At 38.4% G+C, this 22,789-nt stretch overlaps 1 long non-coding RNA gene across 1 annotated transcript; it reads left to right on the forward strand.

Moving 5' to 3' along the window:
* Nucleotides 1-3,715: 3,715 nt before the first annotated feature.
* On the forward strand, nucleotides 3,716-4,616 carry LOC146622748 (uncharacterized). Its single transcript, XR_014906568.1, has 3 exons — nucleotides 3,716-4,009; nucleotides 4,107-4,218; nucleotides 4,534-4,616. It is a non-coding gene; the product is annotated as an uncharacterized LOC146622748 (long non-coding RNA).
* Nucleotides 4,617-22,789: the final 18,173 nt, after the last annotated feature.

The raw sequence follows: 22,789 nt of genomic DNA on the forward strand, positions 1-22,789 counted from the left end.
AGAGACAACACAACTGAGTGGAAGGTTTGACCTGATTGAACCAGATAAAGACTCAGAAATGAGACCAGAAGTAAAAACTTACGTCACTCACCTCCAAGTACTCATCTGTAAGCGTTTTGAGCACTTTTCTACTTTTCAGTCTTTAGTCAGAGCCATAGCAAATCTTATCCACATTGCAAAGTCCTTCAATGGGACTAATCCAAACAAAAAATGCAAAGGCTGGCACAAATGTCATCTGCCTCAAACTCCAGAGGAGATTGCTCAAGCAAAAACTGTCATCTTCAAAGAGACACAGAAGGCATACTTTGAGAAGGAACTTTCTGCCCTTGATGCTGGCAAGCCAATCTCAAAACAGAGCCCCCTCAAGAAGCTCAGCCCAATGTTACAGGACAGTCTCATTTCTGTTGGAGGCCGACTCAAACACGCAGAAATTGAGAGTGTTGAAAAGAGCCCAGTAATTCTTCCAAAAAACAGTCACATCTCCCTTCTGCTCACTCGCCATTATCACGAGCTAACAAGGCACCAAGGTCGTCATCTGACGGAAGGAGCAATCAGAGCTGCTGGGCTGTGGGTTTTAGGCGGCAAAAAACTAGTCAATTCAGTAATCCACAAATGTTTAACCTGCCGCAAACTACATGGAAAACAAGAACAACAACTCATGGCGGACCTACCACCTGAACGCCTAAAAACTTGTCCTCCTTTCACCTACGTCGGCCTTGATGTCTTTGGACCGTGGTCCATAACAACCAGGCGTACCAGGGGCGGAGTAGCTGAAAGTAAGCGGTGGGCCATCATGTTTACCTGCATGAGTTCGAGAGCTGTGCATATTGAGGTAATCGAATCTCTGGACACATCCAGCTGCATAAACGCCCTCCGCCGCTTCTTCGCCCTGAGAGGCCCCGCCAAACAGCTGCTATCTGACCGTGGCACCAATTTTATTAGCACTTCAAAGGAACTTGGAATGGATAAATCACTCCAACAGTGCCTAACTGTCCAAGGCTGCAGTTGGGAGTTTAATCCACCACACGCATCCCACATGGGAGGCTCTTGGGAGCGCATGATCGGAGTCGCCCGCAGAATCCTGGACTCCATGCTACTACAAAATAAGGTTCAACTGACTCACGACGTGTTATGCACACTCATGGCTGAGGTTACAGCCATAATAAATGCAAGGCCGCTCGTCCCAGTATCCTCTGATCCAGAGAACCCCTTCGTCCTATCCCCTTCAATGCTCCTTACGCAGAAATCTTGCCTCCTATCCCCACCTGGAGACTTTTCGGATAAAGACCTCTACAACAAACAATGGAGACGGGTCCAAGCCCTTTCCAACCAGTTCTGGACACGCTGGAGGCGAGAGTATCTACCCACATTGCAGCAAAGGCAGAAATGGACCGGGTCGCGCAGAAACCTCCAAGTTGGTGACCTGGTTCTGCTCAAGGACAAGCAGGTTGCACGAAACAGCTGGCCCATGGCCAGGGTCACTGCCACATTCCCAAGCAAGGACGATCGAGTAAGGAAAATTGAGGTAAAGATATGTACTGAAGGGTGCATAAAGACATTTATGCGACCAGTTACAGAAGTTATCCTCCTCATGCCAAAGGACTGAATGCATAATGTTCGTTTAGCATAGTGGCCTCGAGAGGCCAGGCGGGGAGTGTGTTGCCCTTAAGGCGTTTCTCTGAATAAATAGGTTCATAAATTTGAAATAAATAATTCTAAAAAGATTTGCCATTAAAAAATTAATGTGTTGTTAAAATGAATAATTCATGCTTTACATACGTTTTAGTTAAAAGGAAAATATCGCTAAAATGTATTTCCCGTTCTGGCGGGGCACTTCCGGTTCCGGTCGAGCACTTCCGGTTTGGGTCAAGCGCTCGGTTTTGCTGAGAAACAGGCTCATGCTAAAGGCAGTATGGAGATGTAATCTAATGCCATCTACTCCGAATTATCAGGCCGGAACGCCGTAAGTTACTTTATATGACAGTTTGTACAGATAACTTTGGATATTAATGTGTATTTGCTAACATGAATGTTTTAGTGAGAGTAATGCACTTTATTGATGTAAACATGCTTCTGCCTGTTGAGATGGAGTTTATTTTCTGTCATTTCAGTTTTCACCACATGTTCATGGAGACAATTAAACAAGCTGCAACTAAACTCCAGGGTCTTCATTTGTGGTTTAACTCGGTGTCACCAACATCCTCGTTGAAAACACTATAGCTTTAGTCAAATAATTTTTCACATACCAGCGTGGTTACAGTTTGACGTTGATTGAGCTCAGTGGACAGCTAGAATGCAGTTTTTATCGATTGCCAAGATCCAGTAATTTTGCAGAACTGCCTTATATAGAAGTGTGCAAGCAAACAGTTATGACAGGATAATGTGCTAACATTTGACCAATCATTAATTAATAAGCCATTGTATATTGATTGATGGTTTATGACTGTTTGCCTCTAGGCTACTCCTGTGGTTTGGAATATCCGTAAGGATTGGTGAGATAAAATCGGTGGGGTCCCAGATAGCAAGGATACATTGAACAGATGTTGATTTTCCATCTGAACCATCAGAATCATCAGGATTGAAATGTCAACACAAAACCAATGTTGAAACAACATTGAAATACTGATGAAACCTTACACTGACATTGAAATAACATTGATTCACTGTTGTTCTGTCATCGTTGATTGTTGATCTATTTATAGTTGACAAGGTGACAACAATCACGTTGAAAAACCATCGATTTATGGTTGAGCGGGAAATTAAAGCTGCTACCACTTGGACTATTCCGCAGCACCCCTATCACATTGGTACATCCCTCCAGGTAACCATTGTCTTGTACAGTAGAGCGGGACATTAGATTTACTCTCAGCGGAATTGACCGGAGAAGGCATCAGTTCATGCACTGCACTGGCCTGCACCACGATTAGTATAAGGTAAAAATGAATGACTTTTGTTCTATTCGTTATTTCCACGGTTGCATTTGAATAACAGTAAAAAAAAACAAAACAAACTTGTTAATGTAAAGTTTCGGATAAAATGTGGGAGCCCGAAATTGTGTCTACTTTCATCTTACAATCCGGCAACAAATAAATTGCACTGCAAACAAAGTCTATCAACAAAGAAAACATTTTCGTTTCATACTTTTCCGTTATATTCCCTTACAAAGCTAGCTTTAACGCTTCGAGGGTTCCTTTGTTCTTGCTTCGCCTCGGCGCTTGACCCAGACTTTCACTCTGTAGTTGCTTTTTAGCATAGTACTACAAAAAATTGTAAATCTGTGATATATGATTGATAAACGTAAAGGCAACTGTATAAATGTGTTCAATGACTTTGTTACTTTTAATGATTGGTGAGCACCCGCTTCGATTCGCACTCAATTCAAACTTTACGTTGCACGCTTACCTAACTTTACGCTGCACGCTCACCTAACTTGCGTTTGCACCTTTTGTCCACACGTAAACTGCGTTTAGCATTTACGTGTGGACGAGGAAGACGGAGAAAACGCAGCGTCAAAGGTGTGCGCCTATTTTGACGCCACACTGTGCGCCAAGTTTTTGTCTCGGTGCCATGAATTCCTACAATGGCAGACTTAGACAAAATACTGTTAATTTTATTATCTTCAGTGTTTAAATGCTTACATATACGGGTTTGCTTGTAATTGTTGCCTATATACATTTTAAGCTATTATTTATTATTTAGTTCAATCAATAGATCAAGTTTTGTAGTGACTATGAAATATATTGTAATTATCTGTTTCCTGTTTATCCTAGACAGGGCAAAAAAGGACTCCAAATTAAAAAAAAGATAAAAATGAAAGACTGGTGCATTGTGCAGTTTAGCACTGGTGGTACAGAAATAGTCCCTAGATCATGGATAAATGGGGAGAAATTGTCATGGCCTCCATATCCTCCGTGAGACACATTCAGGATCCACGACGCAGTAAAGAGGAGAGTTCATCCTGGTGCAACATGGCTCACCTATGCACCAGTCCGACTTCTAATAAGCCATGGTGGGTATCATCTGGATTGGTGTTGTATAAATGTAACAATAACAAGTTTTTCGTGTCCTAATTTATGTCTGGCCATACATTGTGTTTGTACTTCCAGACACATTTCACGAAGCAGAACGCAGTCTTCAGAAATATCTAAGTGAACACTGTGATACGTCTGACCTTCAGTCCGAAGCTGAAACTCAGACCAGTCATAAAAGAAAGCACAAGTAAAACTTTTTTTATTTCACAAACATATCTTTGATTGCTAAGAATTTATGATCTTGTCTTTTATACATATCTGTGGTGCTTGCATACTGCAATATCACCACATAATATAGTCCAAAAAGTGGAAGCTTGTAAACCTTTTATAAATGCAAAGCCGTGTACACTTGTGCACTTCAAAAATTCCTTGTATACTGTACCTTCTTGCACATCTCCGTTTCCTGTGTGTGTTGTTATAAATCAAACTGTAACTTTAGGAAAAAATATTCCAAAAGCACATTTGTAATTACTTATGACCGTTTTCAACTTTTTTTCTTTAGACCAAATCCCCTGTACACATATAGTGACTCAGAGGATGAGCAGCCCACAAAAAAATGGTTTCCCCAGGCCCCTCGAGTGAAAATACCAGGTAATAAAATACTGTCTAGTGTGAAAATACCAGGTAATAAAATACTGTCTAGTGTCTTTGTACATATCTGTGTGTGACACAAGGAAACGTTTGACAAGTTGTCTGTATTCTTAAATACTTAAAAAAAAAAAAATCTTTTTCTGTCAGACCTGACGAGAGCTGTTAACGAACTCCGTGAGGAGGTCAGAGCCATCCGCAATACCGGCTGCAATGAATCGGTAGATGCTGGGGTACTGCCTCTGGATTTGCCCTTGCACAACATTGAGGAGCTAAACAATGCAGAGCCAGCTCTTCAATCACAAGAGGCAAATAAGGCAATGGTAAGTATATAAAGGTTATGTACACTTTGTAACTATAAAGTGTAATAGCTGTCAGATGTGATTTAAATACATAACAACGGCCTGTTGATTAAACACACAAGCACTTGCATACACATTTAAGACATGAGACACGCTAATTCCATCTCTTAAAATGTGTCTATAGGTGAGATGCTTTGCCTTGATTGGAGCCTGACGCAGCAGTTAGGGGCAAACTCTATGTCCGAGTTTGTCTTTGCACAAGCAGTGCAGAAATGGCTCCGATACGCCCCGGATCGTTTGGGTGGTGCAGGACGCACATCATGCAAAAAATTACAAACTTCTGTGAATCATATAAACGTAAATAGGAAACTGTCTTTTAATAAAGTATTTAGCAAACGAAACATGCCTATTGACCTTTTTTTGTTTATTTTTTTTCTCTCTTACATCACATGCAATGCTTTCTTATTTTAGGATATTAATATTGACATGATACATTGTGAGACATTTGGGTTTTTTTTATAAAGGGTGTCCAATTTAAGGAATAAGTACAATTATGTGTTTAGGTGGTTGAAGTATTGATGGAAACATGCAGTAGTTTAGTATTGGTTAAAATACCTATAAAGAAAGGTAGATTTCCAGTCATGATTTAACTGTTGTTTTAAGAAAAAGCAACTGTGCGAAAGAGGTGGAAAATCAACACCATAGCTCAACAGTGTTTCAATATCAGAATCTGACATTGTTTCAATGTCAGCAGTATTAGAAAATATAACGTTGAATCAACGTCAGGTTTCAACATTGATTCAACATCAAAACCTGACGTTGTTTCAACGTTAAAAAAGGGTGCAAGAGTGACGTTAGGTCAACGTCACACTTCAACGTTGATTCAATGACACAGCCTGATATTGACTCAACATTGTTTCAATGTTTCCTTGCTATCTGGGGTTACATAATGATTGACACAGAGACACATGATATACAATTATATTTTGTTTGCTAAAAAATAATTGATTCTTACTTGTTAAGTCCAAGAAGGCAAATCAAGCTCTGTCCAACTAAAGAAACTGGTGGCGTGTAGTGGCAGATTGGCTATCGGGAACACCAGTTCTGGTTGTCCAGTGGCTTGAAGGTTATTTTTGGTCTGCAGTGAACAGTGATCTGAATCAACAATACTGTAACATAAATGACTGTATTTATGATTTTACTCATCAGGCATGATTTTCTCAGCCACAGACTGTGTGCTTTCTCTCTCTGTAGCACACAGGTGCACAAGCCAGAGACGCACATAAATGCACGCATTGCTCTTTCAGCAAGACAGACAATGTGAACCTTTTTATCTAAAATGTTAGACAAGTCATCCAATGTGTGAATGACACATAAATATATGAAGAGATGCATCTAAATGCTGGAAAAGTGCTAGTGAGGAACCCCTGACAGTCTAAAATATGAGCTAACCCACTGATAACCTGTTTTACCCTGTTGTAGGTCATGACTGGGTTCAGTTAATGTACGAATGTGAAGTTTTTACTTCTCTTTTGCTCTGTCTATTTGAGAAGTACTGGCTGTTTTTATGTCTGGCCTTTTACACAGTGACTGGTGTATTCCTAGTGAATTATCAGTGATGCATCCAAGTTTTCAAGCTACCTAATGACTTGAAAACTCAGTTCAGACGTGCATATCTGTTAGTCCCAGATTTTTGCATTTTACAATCTGGATTCCATACCTCTAAGGATAGATATAAAGATATAAAACAAAATAACATTAGAGATGTACCGATATACCTGTACTGACATTAGCTGTAATGTTTAAAACTTAGAAACACAATATCCTAATGATAATTGTCGAGGAGACTTGGAGATGTCTTCGATGTGGGGGTGACTTTGATGATGGTTCTGACCATTTCATCATGCCACAGGCTAGTCAGACCTGGGTTTGTTATACGATGTGGTAATCAGCAGCCTATAATATGTCCTTTCATTTCAGCTACAGCCAGTGACTTCTTTTGGTGACAGTGGCAAGTTCCTTAACCCCTTTCCAATGGGCCTGCCCTCCGATGCCCTCTGATGCATTTGACCTACAGTTGTGGTCAGAAGTTTACTTGCATTCATCATGTGCATGAGTGTCATGGTAAATTGGGGTGTTTAATGATTTCTTTGAACTGTTCTTGTTCAAGGGAGGAATGATTGCACAGCATACATCTTTAATGAGCTTGAATTTATTTTAGATTTTCTTTAATCCACACAACTTTAAAAGTATACAGGCTCAAATGTATCCACACACTCCCTTAAATCTTTGAATAAGTGGTGTCTTTTAACTTAATAAGGTCAAGGCCTATTAACTTCTAATTAATGATCATGATTGACTACAACTGTTTGTATTTGCCAGCAGAAAAAGGATTTGTTTGACAATGCTCATTGGATTGACCAATACTCAGACAGGAAAGTCATTTCGATTACGGCCATACATTTTGTCTCTATTGATCAGTTTTCCTTGTTTTTATTAAAATAATATATATTATGGCATCTACTCAAAGAGATCCAGCTGTAAGCAAGCAATCTCCATTTTGTTAAATAACAAGCTTTGGCTTCAGCAGGGAATAGCCTTAAAGATTAGAATTTCAACTCTTAAGTGTTTCACCACTGGGAGGTTGCAAAGGTCTAATTAGCCACTGTGTCTGCTCTGTCGATGATGGCAGACCTCTTCTTTCCATGCCAGGCGATTTCCAGTATACTGAATCTCTGTATCACAGTGACAAGCGCAACTGTGTTTGTTTCACATGTGCTTCTTGGTACTCCCCATGGGAATGCTTCTGAGGAGAAGTTACAGCAATTATCCATGGACTAGAAAGTGAAAGGTGGAAGGATTTGTATTTACCAGGCGGTGAGTGGTTAACAACAATACAATATGCCAGAATTATGAGGATTAGAGCCCAGGGATTTGTGTGGAGTCAATGAAATTTCAATCAACACCTTAGTGCTGCCTGAGTAAATTGAAAGACTTTGGGTGAAGAAGGGGAGTTATATGCTGTGGGAAAGAACAAATGAGAAATGAGGAGACAATTAGTTTTTTATTTTACCTGTGAGGTGCATATAATATTCCAGATTTTTTTTTAGTTTACTACAAATATGTAAAAGAAATAGAACAGCAAGTGAGACATCAGGTTACCCAGGAGGCCTTTCTGGTGAACTGAGATGAATGGCTTAGCAAGCTGTGTCGAGGTTAAACTCGTAGTTTCTTTTTCACAGAAGTGTCTCCCTTTTAGTCTAGCTAAATCACTATGGTAACTGATGCTGAACAGATAACGTGGTCAGGTTAAGTTCATAGTTTCAGTTTAAAAGCAGCTGGAAGCAACACATTTTACCTGACACTTCCATTTATGACATGTTTCAAGCAAAATATATTCTCTACCGGGGGAATCAATTTTATATGTGAAATTGTTAAGCCACCACTCTGTAAAGCACAAACTAATTGCATTGTCAGAGGAATGTGTGTGTGTTCATTTGGTAATGCAGAAAATGCATAAATGGCATACTCAATTGTAATCTGCTGCTAACTAGATTACTGCTCAAATTGTAGCAACTAGACAGCAGGAACACACACCAACAATACCTGTTCATTCAATAAAATGAATTTCAGTTTGATCTGAAGAAGATTTCCATGTCCTCCTTTATTAGACTTTGGGTAGAAAATTGAATCTTTATGTGCACAAACATTAAAGTATAAAGCTTCAGAGCTCTAATCCTCAACCATCACCTTCAAAATAAACAGCGATCAGCAATCAGAGCACACTTAGCATAAAATAATTAACTTGCATGAAATAATTAACTTGAATTATTGTTTATTTTACTTCTCTTTCCACTAAATCCAAGAATAAAGATTTTCAGATGCATTAATCTCTTGTCTAGTGAGAGATTAATGCTGCACTTCAAAGGTTTTTTTAATGTACTTTATAGCTTTTCAGTCACCATTCTAATATTATCATCAACTTATAGCGCCTCTGATTGCAATAGGTGGCGCTCGTAGGGATCATTACGTATGGAAAAAAAAGTCATATGACTTTTGAAACTTCTCTTTTTATGTGAGTGGGGACAGTCTGAAAGAGAAAGCCAGCTTAATAGAGAAACACTGTCGTGATACTCGTTTTCTACAAGTGGGGTTTTAGGTTTTGTCCACCAAGCTAACACAAAGAAAGTCTGGCTATGTTTCATTTTGTTCAAACTGTAGTCTTCTGTTAGACCAAATGAATAAAACTAATTAATGAACAAACAAACACACAGATAACAAAAAGTATACAAACCAATGTTAGTTATAAAATTTGTTACTTTTTTGTATCACTTAATAGACCTTCAGCAATTTTAGCACGGCCAAGTGCTGTTCTATTCAGGTTCAGAGCTTTGATTAGTGTGATTAGTAACACCATTATTTACTTACTATTTCCTGTCAAAATGCTCCTGTGAAAGAGCTCTATTGTCCCACCACAACATTTTGGTGAGGTTACAGAGTTGGAGGTGGAGGGAGTTTATGGGCATTTTTTGCAAATGGTAAAATGCCATACACAAAAAAATAAAGCCAATTCATTTTAAAACTGCGCATTATACTGTCAATCTGAAAATAAGGTGAGCAGTACAGGGTATACACTACCTCTTATACTGTGCCAGCAGTCCAATATATTCACTATTCCTACTCTGGTTGGATAGATGAACTGTTCTCCTTATAAAGATTTCTTTGTTAAGCCTGATCTGTGAATTTAGAGATTATTTACAGTAGACAGTAATCAAACACAGGTGCAGTGGTAGTAATTAACAGCGGGTTACTTGACAGAGTTAAAAAATACAGTCTATTGTTATTTTAAAATGTATTTCTATTTGCCTTCCTATTGTTGGCTATGCATAATGTTGTGTGTGGTCTTTTACAGGGTGCAGTGATTGCATTTAACAGTGCAATCACACAAAGCCCAGCAGCACCTATTTTAGCACAGTGGGGAGAGACAAAACTAAACATTTGTCTTTTCAAGCTGTTATTCATCCTTAATTTCAGGAGGGATGGCACTGCTTTACCCAAACGGCATCATCCACTCTGCAGAGAGCAATAAAATGACAACAGCAGCATTTGGAAAAGCACTTACCAAAAGGACTTTAAAGTTATTATGCATAGGACACTTGATCTAAATCACCCAACGCCAAATAAAGCTATCCATCTATATTTTTGGTCCGCATCCCAGCCAGGCTTGTAATAATCTGTATAAACAGATATCCACATTTGAATATGAAGAATCTGTGGGAAGGGAAAATACTTGTTACTAGAACCTTTCCGTTTTTCCATTTGTAGTTGGAATTCTATTTACCAACTATGAGTGGGCTTTGTGTGTGGAGGTTAACAGTCTATATGAAGAGGAAGTGTAATCTCGAAACCATCAACTATTGTCTGATGAGTGTTTTGCTTTTCACTAGATAATTTAAATACATTTGATTTTTTAGTCAGGCAAAAAAAATAAAAAAAAATAAAAATGATGACGCTTGAAACAGGAAGTTGGCTGCACACCTGAAACAACTGCAGTTGTCTCTACAAACGTAAACTATGATATGAACAAGGAATAAACAGCACACTGACACTGAGAGTTGTTATTGTTATTTTTCATATCCCCCCAACATTAAAAATAACTTCTACAGATAAGATAATGCAGATTCAGATCCTAAAGCAAGTAAGTTCACAGCATCATATTTGTTTGAGAGACTTTTCCATGAGCTTTTAACAGATACTTCACATGCTGTCTGAATTAGCCAACAGTGCTGCTCACTAGTAATCACCAGTGAGATTTGCTCAGACTTTAAAAGCTACTTAATCAGTCAATGACATTGATGATTCAGCTTGAGGATTCAGTGTTTATGTACTGCACTGAGCTTTCTATAAAAATATAGTCTCTCCAGCGAGAGTCTAACTGCATTGCAGTATGCAGCTTTTACTTCAGTTTGGAGGCAGTTCACTATTTCTTCAAGGTCCCTTCAGATCACTGAGATTCTTACAGTGTTATGTGGAACAAGCCTCGCCAGCCTACCAAGAGCCCTACTTTTAACCCATTTTTCTCATGATCTTTTCTGATGGTTACTACCTAAAGCTTATTCTCAGTGATTAGGGTCAGCAGGCTAAAGCTTACTGTATGAGACATCTTCACTATTTACCACCATTGTCTCATTCAGAGCCTGCATCCCATCAACCTGCATTGGGATATGATGAAAAATACTCTAAAAAAAACAATACTTTAAGAAAAACCACTCACAACTTGAGCTATTTTCATGAAGGTTGACTCCGAGTAGCACATCAATTGTGACAACGTTATGGTTCAGCCGTGCATGTAATTGAAACAATCAATTGCAATTTCATAAACACAAATGTGCATAAAGCACAGAACCAGTAAAGTGAGCTTCTGTTGGTTGAGTGATCAGAACTGCATGCCTATCAATCTCTCAATTCCCTCCCCCCTCCCCAGATTGTTTTTCCATTGAATGCTGGATAGGGAAGCATTGGGCGGGACTCTCAAGGAGAGGCAGCTTCTGTGTAAATATCAGTTTTCTTACTATAACAAAAGAAAAGGACTTGTACCAGGTTGTTTTAACTGACAGTTGTTAAGCCCTCTCCAGAGCAGTGTTTGTCTATTCAATGCTTGAAAAGTATAATTAGTCATTTTAGGTTTGCTAAACTTTTGAAGTCCCAGCACTGAAATATTTATCTCCAGTGACCTCCAAATTATTTTTATTTCAAATTATTGCATTCCAAAATCAGAAATCTAATATCAAACTAAAAAAATATATAAAGTATTAAGTGGTGTTTTTGTTTTCCATCAATTTTGTAATTTTAAAACATCACCAAGCCTGGCTGAGTACCAACTACAGCAGTAATCCACTTACCTCCCAATCTACATCTACAGTCTTTACTTTGCATGTTAAAACTGCATTAGCAAAAAGAATAAATAATGTCCATTTTCTTTTGGATCAGCCAATCATTAGATATCAGGCAGAAATGCATGTCTGTATCAGATCACTTTAATCAGTATTTTGGAACACTTGCTAATCGTGCTCCCTGTCTTAAAAACCGGAGATTAGGTGAGAAAATCTCCTAAGCTTTAATGTTTTGATGATTGTAAGCATTCAGTTTTCACATGAAGCTGATTTCTGTGAGGATTTCTTTCTGTATTAGCTGGAAAAGTGTCAAGTAATGGGAATATCCCTTTCATATTTATCAAATCTTTGTTATGTTTGTCTGTAAAAGTATATTTGATGTTTTTTGGAAGGAAAACACATCTTTACTCTTTGGAAAACCTTTGTGAAAATGCATAACTCATCCAGTTTTGTTGTTTGATTGGGGAAAATTGGTCAACCTGTGATGGCACACCGATTTCCAGTACAGTAATGCCAAGTTTCACAATAAAAAAGACAAATAAAAATGTTAGCTGTCTGAAACGAGATTGTAAACATCAGGTTTTGACGCTTCAAACTGTGTTTTGTAGATGAAGGGCTTCTTTCTGCAAGTACGTTACCTCTATGTTCAGAAATCAAATTGGATGAAATCCATTACAGATGAAAGGCAGGTTTTTGAGTAATGGGTGCAACTCACCTTTTTGTGACCTGAAAATTCTCACTTTATTACTTTTACTTCTTGCCATGGACCTTTCAACCACATGAACTGAAAAAGGTGTCTTCTCTTGATATGCTGAAAGTCATTCTGGGATGGATAAAATAAATGTTGCAAAGGGTAGGTTGAAAGAAAGCGGGCATGGGTATGAGGTAAAAATTTGAACCTGTCACAAAATGATGCCCTGAAAACCTCTAATCTACATTTAAGTTATATATTTCAGGTAGGAGATGGAGTTGTGTAACTTCTGTTGATCATTAAAGGTGCTGAGGTTTTTATTCTTCCACATTGTTTGAACTGCTGCCACCTCTCTCTGCCTCTCTCTCCCTGCCTCCCACAGAATTCTACTTTAGAGGTTTTGCCAGCTAACATATGCATGATAAAAACCACACCTGCCTCAGTTCTGCACAATGTGGTGTGACTACAACAGCTCAGCTCAAGACCAAGTCGTCCTACTGCCACAAGACCCTACTAAAAAAAGACACACGTCACCTGTTAATGGCTGGATGTGTAATACTTATATTCTGCTTGTATTACAGCATATTTCAAGAAATTCCACAGGAAACTTGTTGATGATGAAAACAATGTTTTGAAGAGAGGACTTGTCTCTAAAAATACTGCATGTTCAGTTGTGGCCCATTTTGGAATTTATATCATATTATCAAAGGCAGGGTGTCTAAGGACAGTGTTTGCAGAAGTTATTGGTGACGTGGGAGTAATCATGGAGGTTTTTGTGGAACAGCGGTCTTATTTTGGACTTATTGATTTTTTGACTGCCACTGGCAATGTTAGACAAGTGAGGCTGGAATTTCAACCCTCCCCAACATTTTTTGTGGAGATTAATAGAGCTCCTTGGGCAGCCACAGAGGCGCTCTCATTCCAAATCTATTCTCTGTAATACTACTAGATATTTTAGGATAACTTCAGACCTCAGTTGCCTTCTTTGCCTACTGGCTGTGTTTTGTTGCCAGTTCAATTTACATGTCATGCATCTGGTACAAACTCTGACAAGTATAAAAATTGCGCAGCTCTGTCAAACCTCAGGCTTTCATTGTAAAGCTTTGCAAGGAGCACTTATACTTTCACTTCCTGATCTAATCCCTTCCCTGTTTTGGATCACTGCACACATAGAGTGGTGCATTACCACCAATGCCGACTCACAAGCTCATGTTGCCTTTCTCCTTTCCTGTTCTACATATGAAGTCTGGAAAATTCCAAGGAAAAGACCTTCAAGTCTCTAAGATTGTATCCTTGCTTGCCTGCACATCAGTGGTGAATGCTAATTGAAGACTACGTGGCTGTCTTTAGAGTATAGTTCATCATTTCTATTTTGTCAAGGAAAATAGCAAGTGATGATGCTGTTACGTTTACCCTGTCGTTTTGATAAAATATTTAGGCACACATGCATGTCCTTGTTTAGATGAATTTAACAAAAATCCTGTGAGGCAGGCAGGAGCCAGGAAAAATAAACAAAAGTAAGCCTTTGCTTTGGCTAGTAAACATCCACAATGTAAAGTTCACAAGGAAAGCAAATATCCCAAACTGTCTAGGAACACACCAGGGAGGTTAACAGAAGCTCAAACAATAGTGAGCATTGCAAACTTTTTACATTACTTTTTACTGTCTTCAGTTGCTCGCTCAGTGTGTTACATGGTGATGAAGAGAAGAGTAACCAAACAAAAGCTGGATAAGATGAAGTCTCTTTACCACAGTAGTCTAAAACAAAGTTAATGTTTATTTAATCCAGGCACAATTTCATTTAATCCAGACTATTTTCCATTAGCAACATTCACTAACTTGTCAATTCACTTGCAAGCATTGGGTCACATCAGCATATAAGGTGACTGATAAAGATTTAGCTTGCACTGATGCATCTGCAGTGATGTGGGCTGGGAAAGAAATACATAAAACATTTCTTTTCCCTTGTGGAAGAGAGAGCAGCTAGCTGGCTCTTTGCCAGATACTATAGCCTCTGACTGGCCTTCAAACCTTCTGGTTTATGTCCTTGTAAATTTTAATATGTACAGTGAAGCTGTAGGTAGTCCAGGACTGCCAAAATAGAATTTTTGGATAAATAAGGAAATTTCAATGATACTACCTCAAAGGTATATATTTATATATATACTTTAATATATATATATATATATATATATATATTGTGTGTGTGTGTGTGTGTGTGCGTGTGTGTGTGTGTGTGTGTGTGTGTGTGGTGTAATCCATTCATGCACACTAGGATATGGCTGCTTCACTGCAACTTAGCCTGCCTGTTTCTCACTGAAAATAAGTACTAGCAGATGTCACTTCATCAAGATTTTCGCTGTTGTTCTTAAGTAAAGCCTCCTAGTGTAAATAGCAGGGTGCACACTCTTTGTCTTTTTTAAATGAAGTTTATGCATAAGTTCAGTATGAAAGATCTAAGTAAGTAATCAGTTATGGGCCTTCTTTCCTCGGTGTTCAGGCTGCTCTAAATCTCAGGATTTTTCTGCCATTCTGCCTTTGAGACTTGCATTCGCATCACAGAGAAATGTAAAATGTCTTAGGTGAAAAATTAGAAATTACTTTTAAAGATATGCACCCTGCTAATAAAGATTATAAGAGCAAATTAGCTAGGATCTGTAATTCACAAGCTTCTACACTAAGCGACAGGCTGCAAAATGCAATATGACAGTGCGTTGATGCATCTTGAATTTCCTTTGCACGCTGAACACAGTCAGAGGTTTTCTCATCGGCCCGGCCTCATCTCACTCAGTTGCCAGGAAGAATGCTTCTGCCGAGGTCATGAACTGTGGAGAAACAATCACTTCCATGTCAGGAATCATCTTGTGATTACTGTAATGCTAATCTGCCAGTAATCACCTTAAGAGCCTGTCAAGCCCTTGATGGAGAATTGAGGGAGCCACCATTCTCATCAATGTGACCACACAGCTGACAGCAGTCTCATCCCGTTACAGGACCACATTTGAGCTCCCTCCAGCAGGAATATGCTGACTGAGATATTCATCCACCAGCTATTTTTCCTCTTATCATCTCTTCAAACAAAACATGCTCAATTTTTCTTTTTTTTGAGAAGCTACTGTGAGAATAAGAGCTGCAGGTCAGATCATTTCCTCAAAGAAAAGAGTGTTTGATGCGCATAGTTTAGGGCTGCGACTAATGATTATACGATGGATTATCATTTCAACTGTGACAGCTCCAGTCACAAAAACAAAAATGCATATTTTGTAATAGTATAAAACAGAAAGAGAAGTATGCAAACAACTGAGAAGCTGAAACAAGCAAACGTTGTTTGGCATTAAACACCAGCAATCCAAGCAGCTTCTGCTCACTCAGAACCTAGAGGTAAGTTTCCAAAGGCTTTCTGAGAGATTTCATGTCCAACAAGTGGAACTAGTCATTTTTAGTGTTGCAGTGCCAAATGCATGGGTAACATGAGGTAGTTTGATAAACAGACTAAGTGTGATTCATTTCTCCCAGGCGAAGATACAGCGTCATGGTTACTGTGCGTTTGGTAGTGTCAGCTCAATTGTACTGTTGGCAGTCTCTTGTTATTCATTGCAAATATGTTATCTCTTTATTCCAGAGCTGCTGCTATGCTGTGGAAGTAAACAGTTATCCTACAGCCTATTAGAAAAGTCAGGGGTAAAATACACTGTGAGTCATTGTCATAGTATATTTAGTTCTCATTTGTTGTGCTATATGAGGCAAAACTTTAATATCTAAAGTCTTAAATATGTCTTATTGTGTTGGTTCTCTAAATAGTAACAAGAAAAAGCATGACTGTTTTCTTTTCAGTAAGCGAGTACCTCAAGTTAGTGATTGTTGAGTGAGCATTAAGCTTGCATTGTGAACGGCTGCAGCCTTGTTCATTTGAGAAACTATGAAAATTGTGGAAAATACAGCAGGTGATGTAATGAATTTGGGTGTTCTTTCCAGTCATACCAAGATATAGTTTGTGAATTTAAAGATCCATTCAGTGGGTCTTTGAGTCATACTTAATTTGGGCTTCAGTTCATGGTTAAAAAAAGAAGATAAACTGAAACATGGCAGATAGAAAACATTGCATCGGATGCTTTTGTGACTGCGCCCCTGCCTATACTTGATTTCTGTATAAAAGTACCCATTTTTTCCACTATTAAGCTGACACATTTACTCCTGTGAATTAATCCAATCAGCTGGAAAGGCCAACAAGATACATTCCAGCCATGGGACAAAGGTCTGGATCATTCTGCTGCAATATGTCCAACCAAAACAATTATACAAATGACCTTTGAACACTCTACCTTATTTACTTCATTAGGTTAAGTGCTTCCTTTGAGCTGCATGCCCAGATAATCTCTTCTTGCCTCTGACTTGGCTGCCTCTGACGTTTATTTAAAAGAAATGCAGAGAATGAAAAGGTCAAAAGTCATCTGACGGCATATATCAGTCAGCCCACATCCTCCACCAATTTCCTTACATTCATACCCTCTCGCTAAGATTGTACCTCGATGTCAGCAGAAGCTTTTAGTCACCTTTTCATTGTGAAGCTCTACAAATGGAAGAGGGAGTGCAGCATTTTGGGGAAAAGTGGTTAGCAGTGAATATAGACTGTCACTGCTGGGAGAGCAAGAGGGAACGAAATGAGAGAAAACAGGTACATCTCCCCCAGGTCTATAATCCTGAGATTACTGTTTGCTCTGGGGCCTGTCTTCACTTCTAATCTCCTCGGCCCCAGCTGTCCAAGAATTGATTTGAAGATTCTCTGAATCAATTACTCTCCTGTCCAAGGTCTCATTGCCTGAAAGATATACTCACACATGCACACATGCACACATAAAAAAAACAAATGCAGGGAAATACACACAGACATATATGGAACACATTCCTCCCTCTGCAGTACACGTTCATTCACAGAGGTAAATTGCACAACCTCTGACATACCAGTCATGAAGTAGACCTTGTACCTTTTTGTGATACATTATACAGTTGGGTAGGAGTCTATTAACTGGTCTCAAATGAATTTTGATTTTTTTAGTTAGTCCACCTTTCCCACTAACATGATTGCCTCTTTCCACCTTCATTTTTCATTGCATGGATTTTTAACAATTTTCAGGTTTTCTCGTGGAAAAGTACTGTGCAGTTATTTCTTTTTTTTAAGTTACTATAGGAATCAATTGCAAGTACAGCACCTCTGCTACATTAGATATTATCATGCATCATACTACATTACGTGTATTATCTAAAGCTTCCCCCTTTTGACTCTGAATTTTCAAGTGAATGTAGTGATAAGATATAGTGGACAAACACCACAATTCTAACAAAAATGCCTGTTTTCAGTGTAACTACTGCAAGGCATTGGTGTGTAAAATCCCCTCACATTAGTAAGGTTTCCAAGCGTATACTTGCATTCCTAAATGTATTAATAATTAATGTGAGCAGGGAATAGTAAAGTTTTCATGTAAGGGAGGAAAACCCGGAGCACGAACGTCGACCAAGTGCCTTCAATTGAGCTTATTATTTATTCATCTATTTTTTTATTGAGCCACAGACAAGCCTGCAAATGTATTATTATTATTAAAACAGCAGAGAAGAAATCAGCTCATTTGGTGGAAGGGAAATTTCTAGATGAACTTACCTTCCCTCTGAGCAGTAATTATTATCACGCCACGCAGGACGTAGGGGGAGAAATCTGAGAAGCTGGAACTGGCATTCTTTTCATTTGCTAGTCCAGCAGTGTGTGTGGTAGCCTAGAAATACAGTTTGCAGCTGCAAAAATAATTGCAGTTTATTGCCAATTAAACTAATGAGTTCTAAAATAGCCTCAAGTGTGTTGTCAGACAAAGCAGCATAAAATTGCATAGTAAAAAAGGGAAAGCAATGTAAGAAATTAGTCGGAAAAGTGGGTGATGAATAAAGCTTGAGGAACGTGAAGGTCAACTCAGAAGATCCCTTAACACATACTCAAGCACACACAGTCAGACGGGCATGCACACACACACACACACACACACGTGCTCCTCCCTGCACGTCAGTCTGGACTGAAGTACCCCAACCTCGAAAGAGATGTGCTACTCTTTGACAGATGTCATCCCTAGGCTTAGCCTCCAAGCGGCACGTCATTAATAATGCAGCATACTTTTGCTGAAAACCTGCCTGACAGATGTGCATAGTTTGAGCCTGAGGTTCCCTGCTGCTCATCAACAGTCTGCTGTTATTTTGGGGGGTAGGTTGTACTACAGTTGTATGCTATGTTTTTAGGTAGAGGTGACTCAGTCAAAACAACAGATAAAACAAATCTGTCATTCCCCCCACTGCTGGATACTCAGACAGCAGTGGGAAAGCAGAACCTAGTACGAGAGAGAAATTAAGAAAATGCTACAGCTAATTTCTCAAATAAAATTTCACCTATATTTTAGTTATTTCATTTTGCACATCTGTCTGGCTTTTAAAACTCTAAGGACAGCTTAAGCTTTGGTGCCCACTTAGCTCCACCTAATCTAATAATTTATGTATATTGTATATAACACATTTTAAATGAATGTGTCTTATAAAACATAAATACATAAACAAACAATTACCAGTGTGTGAATGCTCCTGTATTTACTCATGAGTGAGAATAGGTTGGTCACCATTGTCAGTCAGTGCTTGAATAGCTTTTACCCCCCTTATAAATGCTTTGGTCAAAACAAACACTCTAAAATATTTGCTTTCACCATCTTACGCTTTTAGTATAGCTCTCAAATTATTGTGGAGGTCGTAGGCTGGAAATAACCAATAAACTCTTTCAGTAGCTGTGCTCTTTGGACACTTTTAAAATGTGCTCCTGTTAGACATTAAGAGACTTGTATCATTTACATCAAATTGCACTTTTGGATTATAGATTATTTATCAGCGGCTAGGCTAGTCAATAGACAAGATTCTCTAGGGAGCTGTCCCTTTTACTCCCTTCACTGCAATATGATGCTTAAAGGATCACAAGTGTCTCATTATGTGAGGCTTTTTGCTTCAAACATTATCTCTGGCGATTCAAAACCCTTATGTCTTTGAGGAGTTGTTGAGGGAATTATTGGTTATGTTACGACAAACCTACACAGCAGTGAGTCATTACAGCAACAGAATGATGAGCTGAGGCAGTGATTCATAATGCTAATGAAAAATGAGCATGACTGTTGACATTAGAATTCAGTGCACTGTTCAAAGACAAGATCAGTTAACATTAACGCTCTGCTTTCAGTGGTGACTCTTAGCATAACTGTCACTGAGACAGTTAAAGCAGCTTTGCTGAAGCTTGCGAGATGTCAGTCCAGCTATGGAAGCGTCACATGAACTGAGCGTTTCTATTTAAATGCCTTTGACCTGATATGATCTGCAAGAACTTCAAGGCACCATCAGAGTTGCTGTTAAACAACTGAGCAAAAAACATCGAAGGATATTAAATCAGCAGCATTGCATAGTCTTGAGGGACGCTGCATTAATTGTGTTCAAATTAAGAAACCTCAAAGGGACGCAAACTTGTGACCAGACATCTGGGCGCTACATTTAAAGGTGACCACATGTAAAGGAAACATTAACATTTCAAAGCAAACTGAAAGAGCAAATTTCACTTTGACCACAAGTGGCCCTTCTACTGTATTGCAATTTTTGTAATGCTAGGACAGATCCTATCTTACAGATGTGACAGCGAGGAAGGTGCAACAGTATGGTGTCCCTCACTGGCTCCCCTGCTTCTGGCATCGTTGCTGGGCCATGGTGGCACTGAGGTTATTAAAAGCGGTCTCTCCATCTGTCAGAGCATGGTGTGTTTCTGGCCTTTTGTCGCTTTGAAGATGCAGCCTGTCAGGCTTTCCACCCTATGAAGTGATTGGAGATAAGACCAAAATCCGTTATCAGCATGTCTGTCAACTATCGACAATCCCATCTGTCTTCTCTGATAAGACTAGACTCGCATCATGGCTTCAGAATTTTCACCAAGCGTGGACAATTCTGACTGATGCTTCGAAAAGGAAAATGTGATAAAATTAGGAGTCTCATTAAAGATTAAATGTGGTAAATGTTGACTCCAATAGAATTTCTACTCACATAATATTGTGAGGGCAGAAAAGACAAGCAGCTACAATTTGGCACTCTTAAAATTAGTTCAGAGTTTTGCTTTTGAGAAACCTTTGGGGGGTTTGGGGGGTTTTTTTGTAAAAAATTGCTGTTGCCATATACTTTAAAAACTCAAGTTGGTGAAAATGCTAAAAGATGCAGAAAAACATATTTTACTGCAAAGCAAAATTCCCTTGACTGATGTCCTGCTGTTGGTATTTTCTACTTCAGAATATTCTACTCAGTATAAATTTACTGTTTATTACCAGCGAATTACAGTACTGTGCCTTAAAAATGCCTCAAGTCTCTAATTTCTTCAAATTTTGCTATGAAAATGTTAAATATGTGTAGAAATTTTCTGAAACATTCATCAGCACGTAGCGCATACAGCATATAGCACAAAACCAGAGTTTCCTAATAAATCTTAAACACAGCTCAAACTCTCTTAGAAATGATTTCTTGTACTTTCATTAAGTAATCTTTAGGAATCGTTTTCTTCTGTGTTTTACACGTGACTGTACGCACTCACTGTTGTACTTCTTCCCTGACCTCCCCAATGCCGGGTGATGACAATTTGATCCAAAGATTTAAAGTTTGCATTCATCACTCCATAAGACCTGTTGTCATAACTTTTCCTTGTGTAATTTGGCATACCGCAGCTACTTTTCCCGGTTTCCCTTCTTCATTGCCGTCCTTTCATTATGGCCATTTCAGATGAGGCTTTGGAGAACGATGGATCAACTGAAGCACCAGGTGCATCTTTCAGATCCTGTTTCAGGTCTTTATTACATTTATTTCTATTTCTTAAGGACATGACTGTAGATAGCTTTTTAGTCCTGCCACTTCATATTTTGTCCTTCACTTCTCCAGTTTCCTCAGTTTTTTTTAGAACATACAAAATGCCATACCAAGATATACCAGGTTTTCAGCTCATAGCTCTTCAGAAATGTGTCTGAAGAAATGCCAAACTGTGTCATGGTTTGCTTTTTTTGTAGATTTAACTAATCAAAAACAACAAAACAACAAATTGTATGCTTTTGTGACAGACTGCTAGTTGCAAAGTGCCTAAAAATACAGTTTAGAAAGGCTTCTCTGCTTGGTTGTCTGTTATATGTGGACACAATCCTGGATCATCCCATGATTTAGGTGTCTTTTTTATGCTTTAGTGATTTTTAGGTTAATGTTAAGTTTCTTAACACACAAAGAAATAAAAAAAATATCTGTAAATGGTTAAAGATATAAACAATATAAATATAAATATATAAAGAAATGAGTGGCAGTCCAAGGTGTTTGCACAGTACTGCACGTGTATAATGGGTATATTTAAATCAAGACTACAGCCTCATTTATAGTCAGCAAATACATCTGTGAACACTTGTGGGAAAGAAAAATACATTGCTGTTTAACAAGACTGCAACTGTGAAACTATACATATCTGAATTCTGCAAATTCTGAAATATTAATATATGGATGCAAATGTTTTCTGCTGTATCAAAAAGAAGATAATTAGATGAGAAAGTGTGGAAATAAAAGTTGTATTAATAATGAATGAATTTGTTCCTCTTTCTCCAGCTTGCAAACCCGTCAACAGGCAAACTAAAATGTATTCTGTCAGGGGGGAGAAAGAAAAAAAGTTTAATTTCATCACCGTGTGTTACAAGTAATTTGTAATTCTTGCTCCGTTCATTCTGGTGTTGACATCAAAAATGAAAAAAAGCTTAATTCCTTAGGTTTTATGAGCGTTTTAGAGTGCACTTTCAAAGTTCATGAATTGCATTTTTGCTACGCAAAATGTATTTATTTTCATATTTTAAATATTTTACTGAGTCTTTTGATGCTGGCAGTCCACAGCGGGGTATCTGCACACTAATATACATATTATTATATACATATTATATTTGTATTTCACTAGAAATATATAAAATCATAAAAAATAATGTTTTCTCCATCTTGAGCTGAGAGTACAGAGAGTGATTTGGAGATGAATGTCATGTTGCAACTCTTCAGGGAGTCTCTTGGGATAAATAGTCTGTAAATAAAGTATCATCTAGATTTCACTGTGTTGCAGCTTCTTTTCAGTGTCACCTTCAAGCAGCCACAGCTTAACTTTTTAGCTAAAAATAAATGTCAGGTTTGTCACTGCTTCTTCTATTCGCTGTACAGTTTTGGTTTATT

This window comes from Diplotaxodon limnothrissa, linkage group LG11, assembly GCF_057381915.1.
Source record: "Diplotaxodon limnothrissa isolate DT_005_m linkage group LG11, D_limnothrissa_male_GT1.1, whole genome shotgun sequence".
Classification (NCBI taxonomy): Eukaryota; Metazoa; Chordata; class Actinopteri; order Cichliformes; family Cichlidae; genus Diplotaxodon; species Diplotaxodon limnothrissa.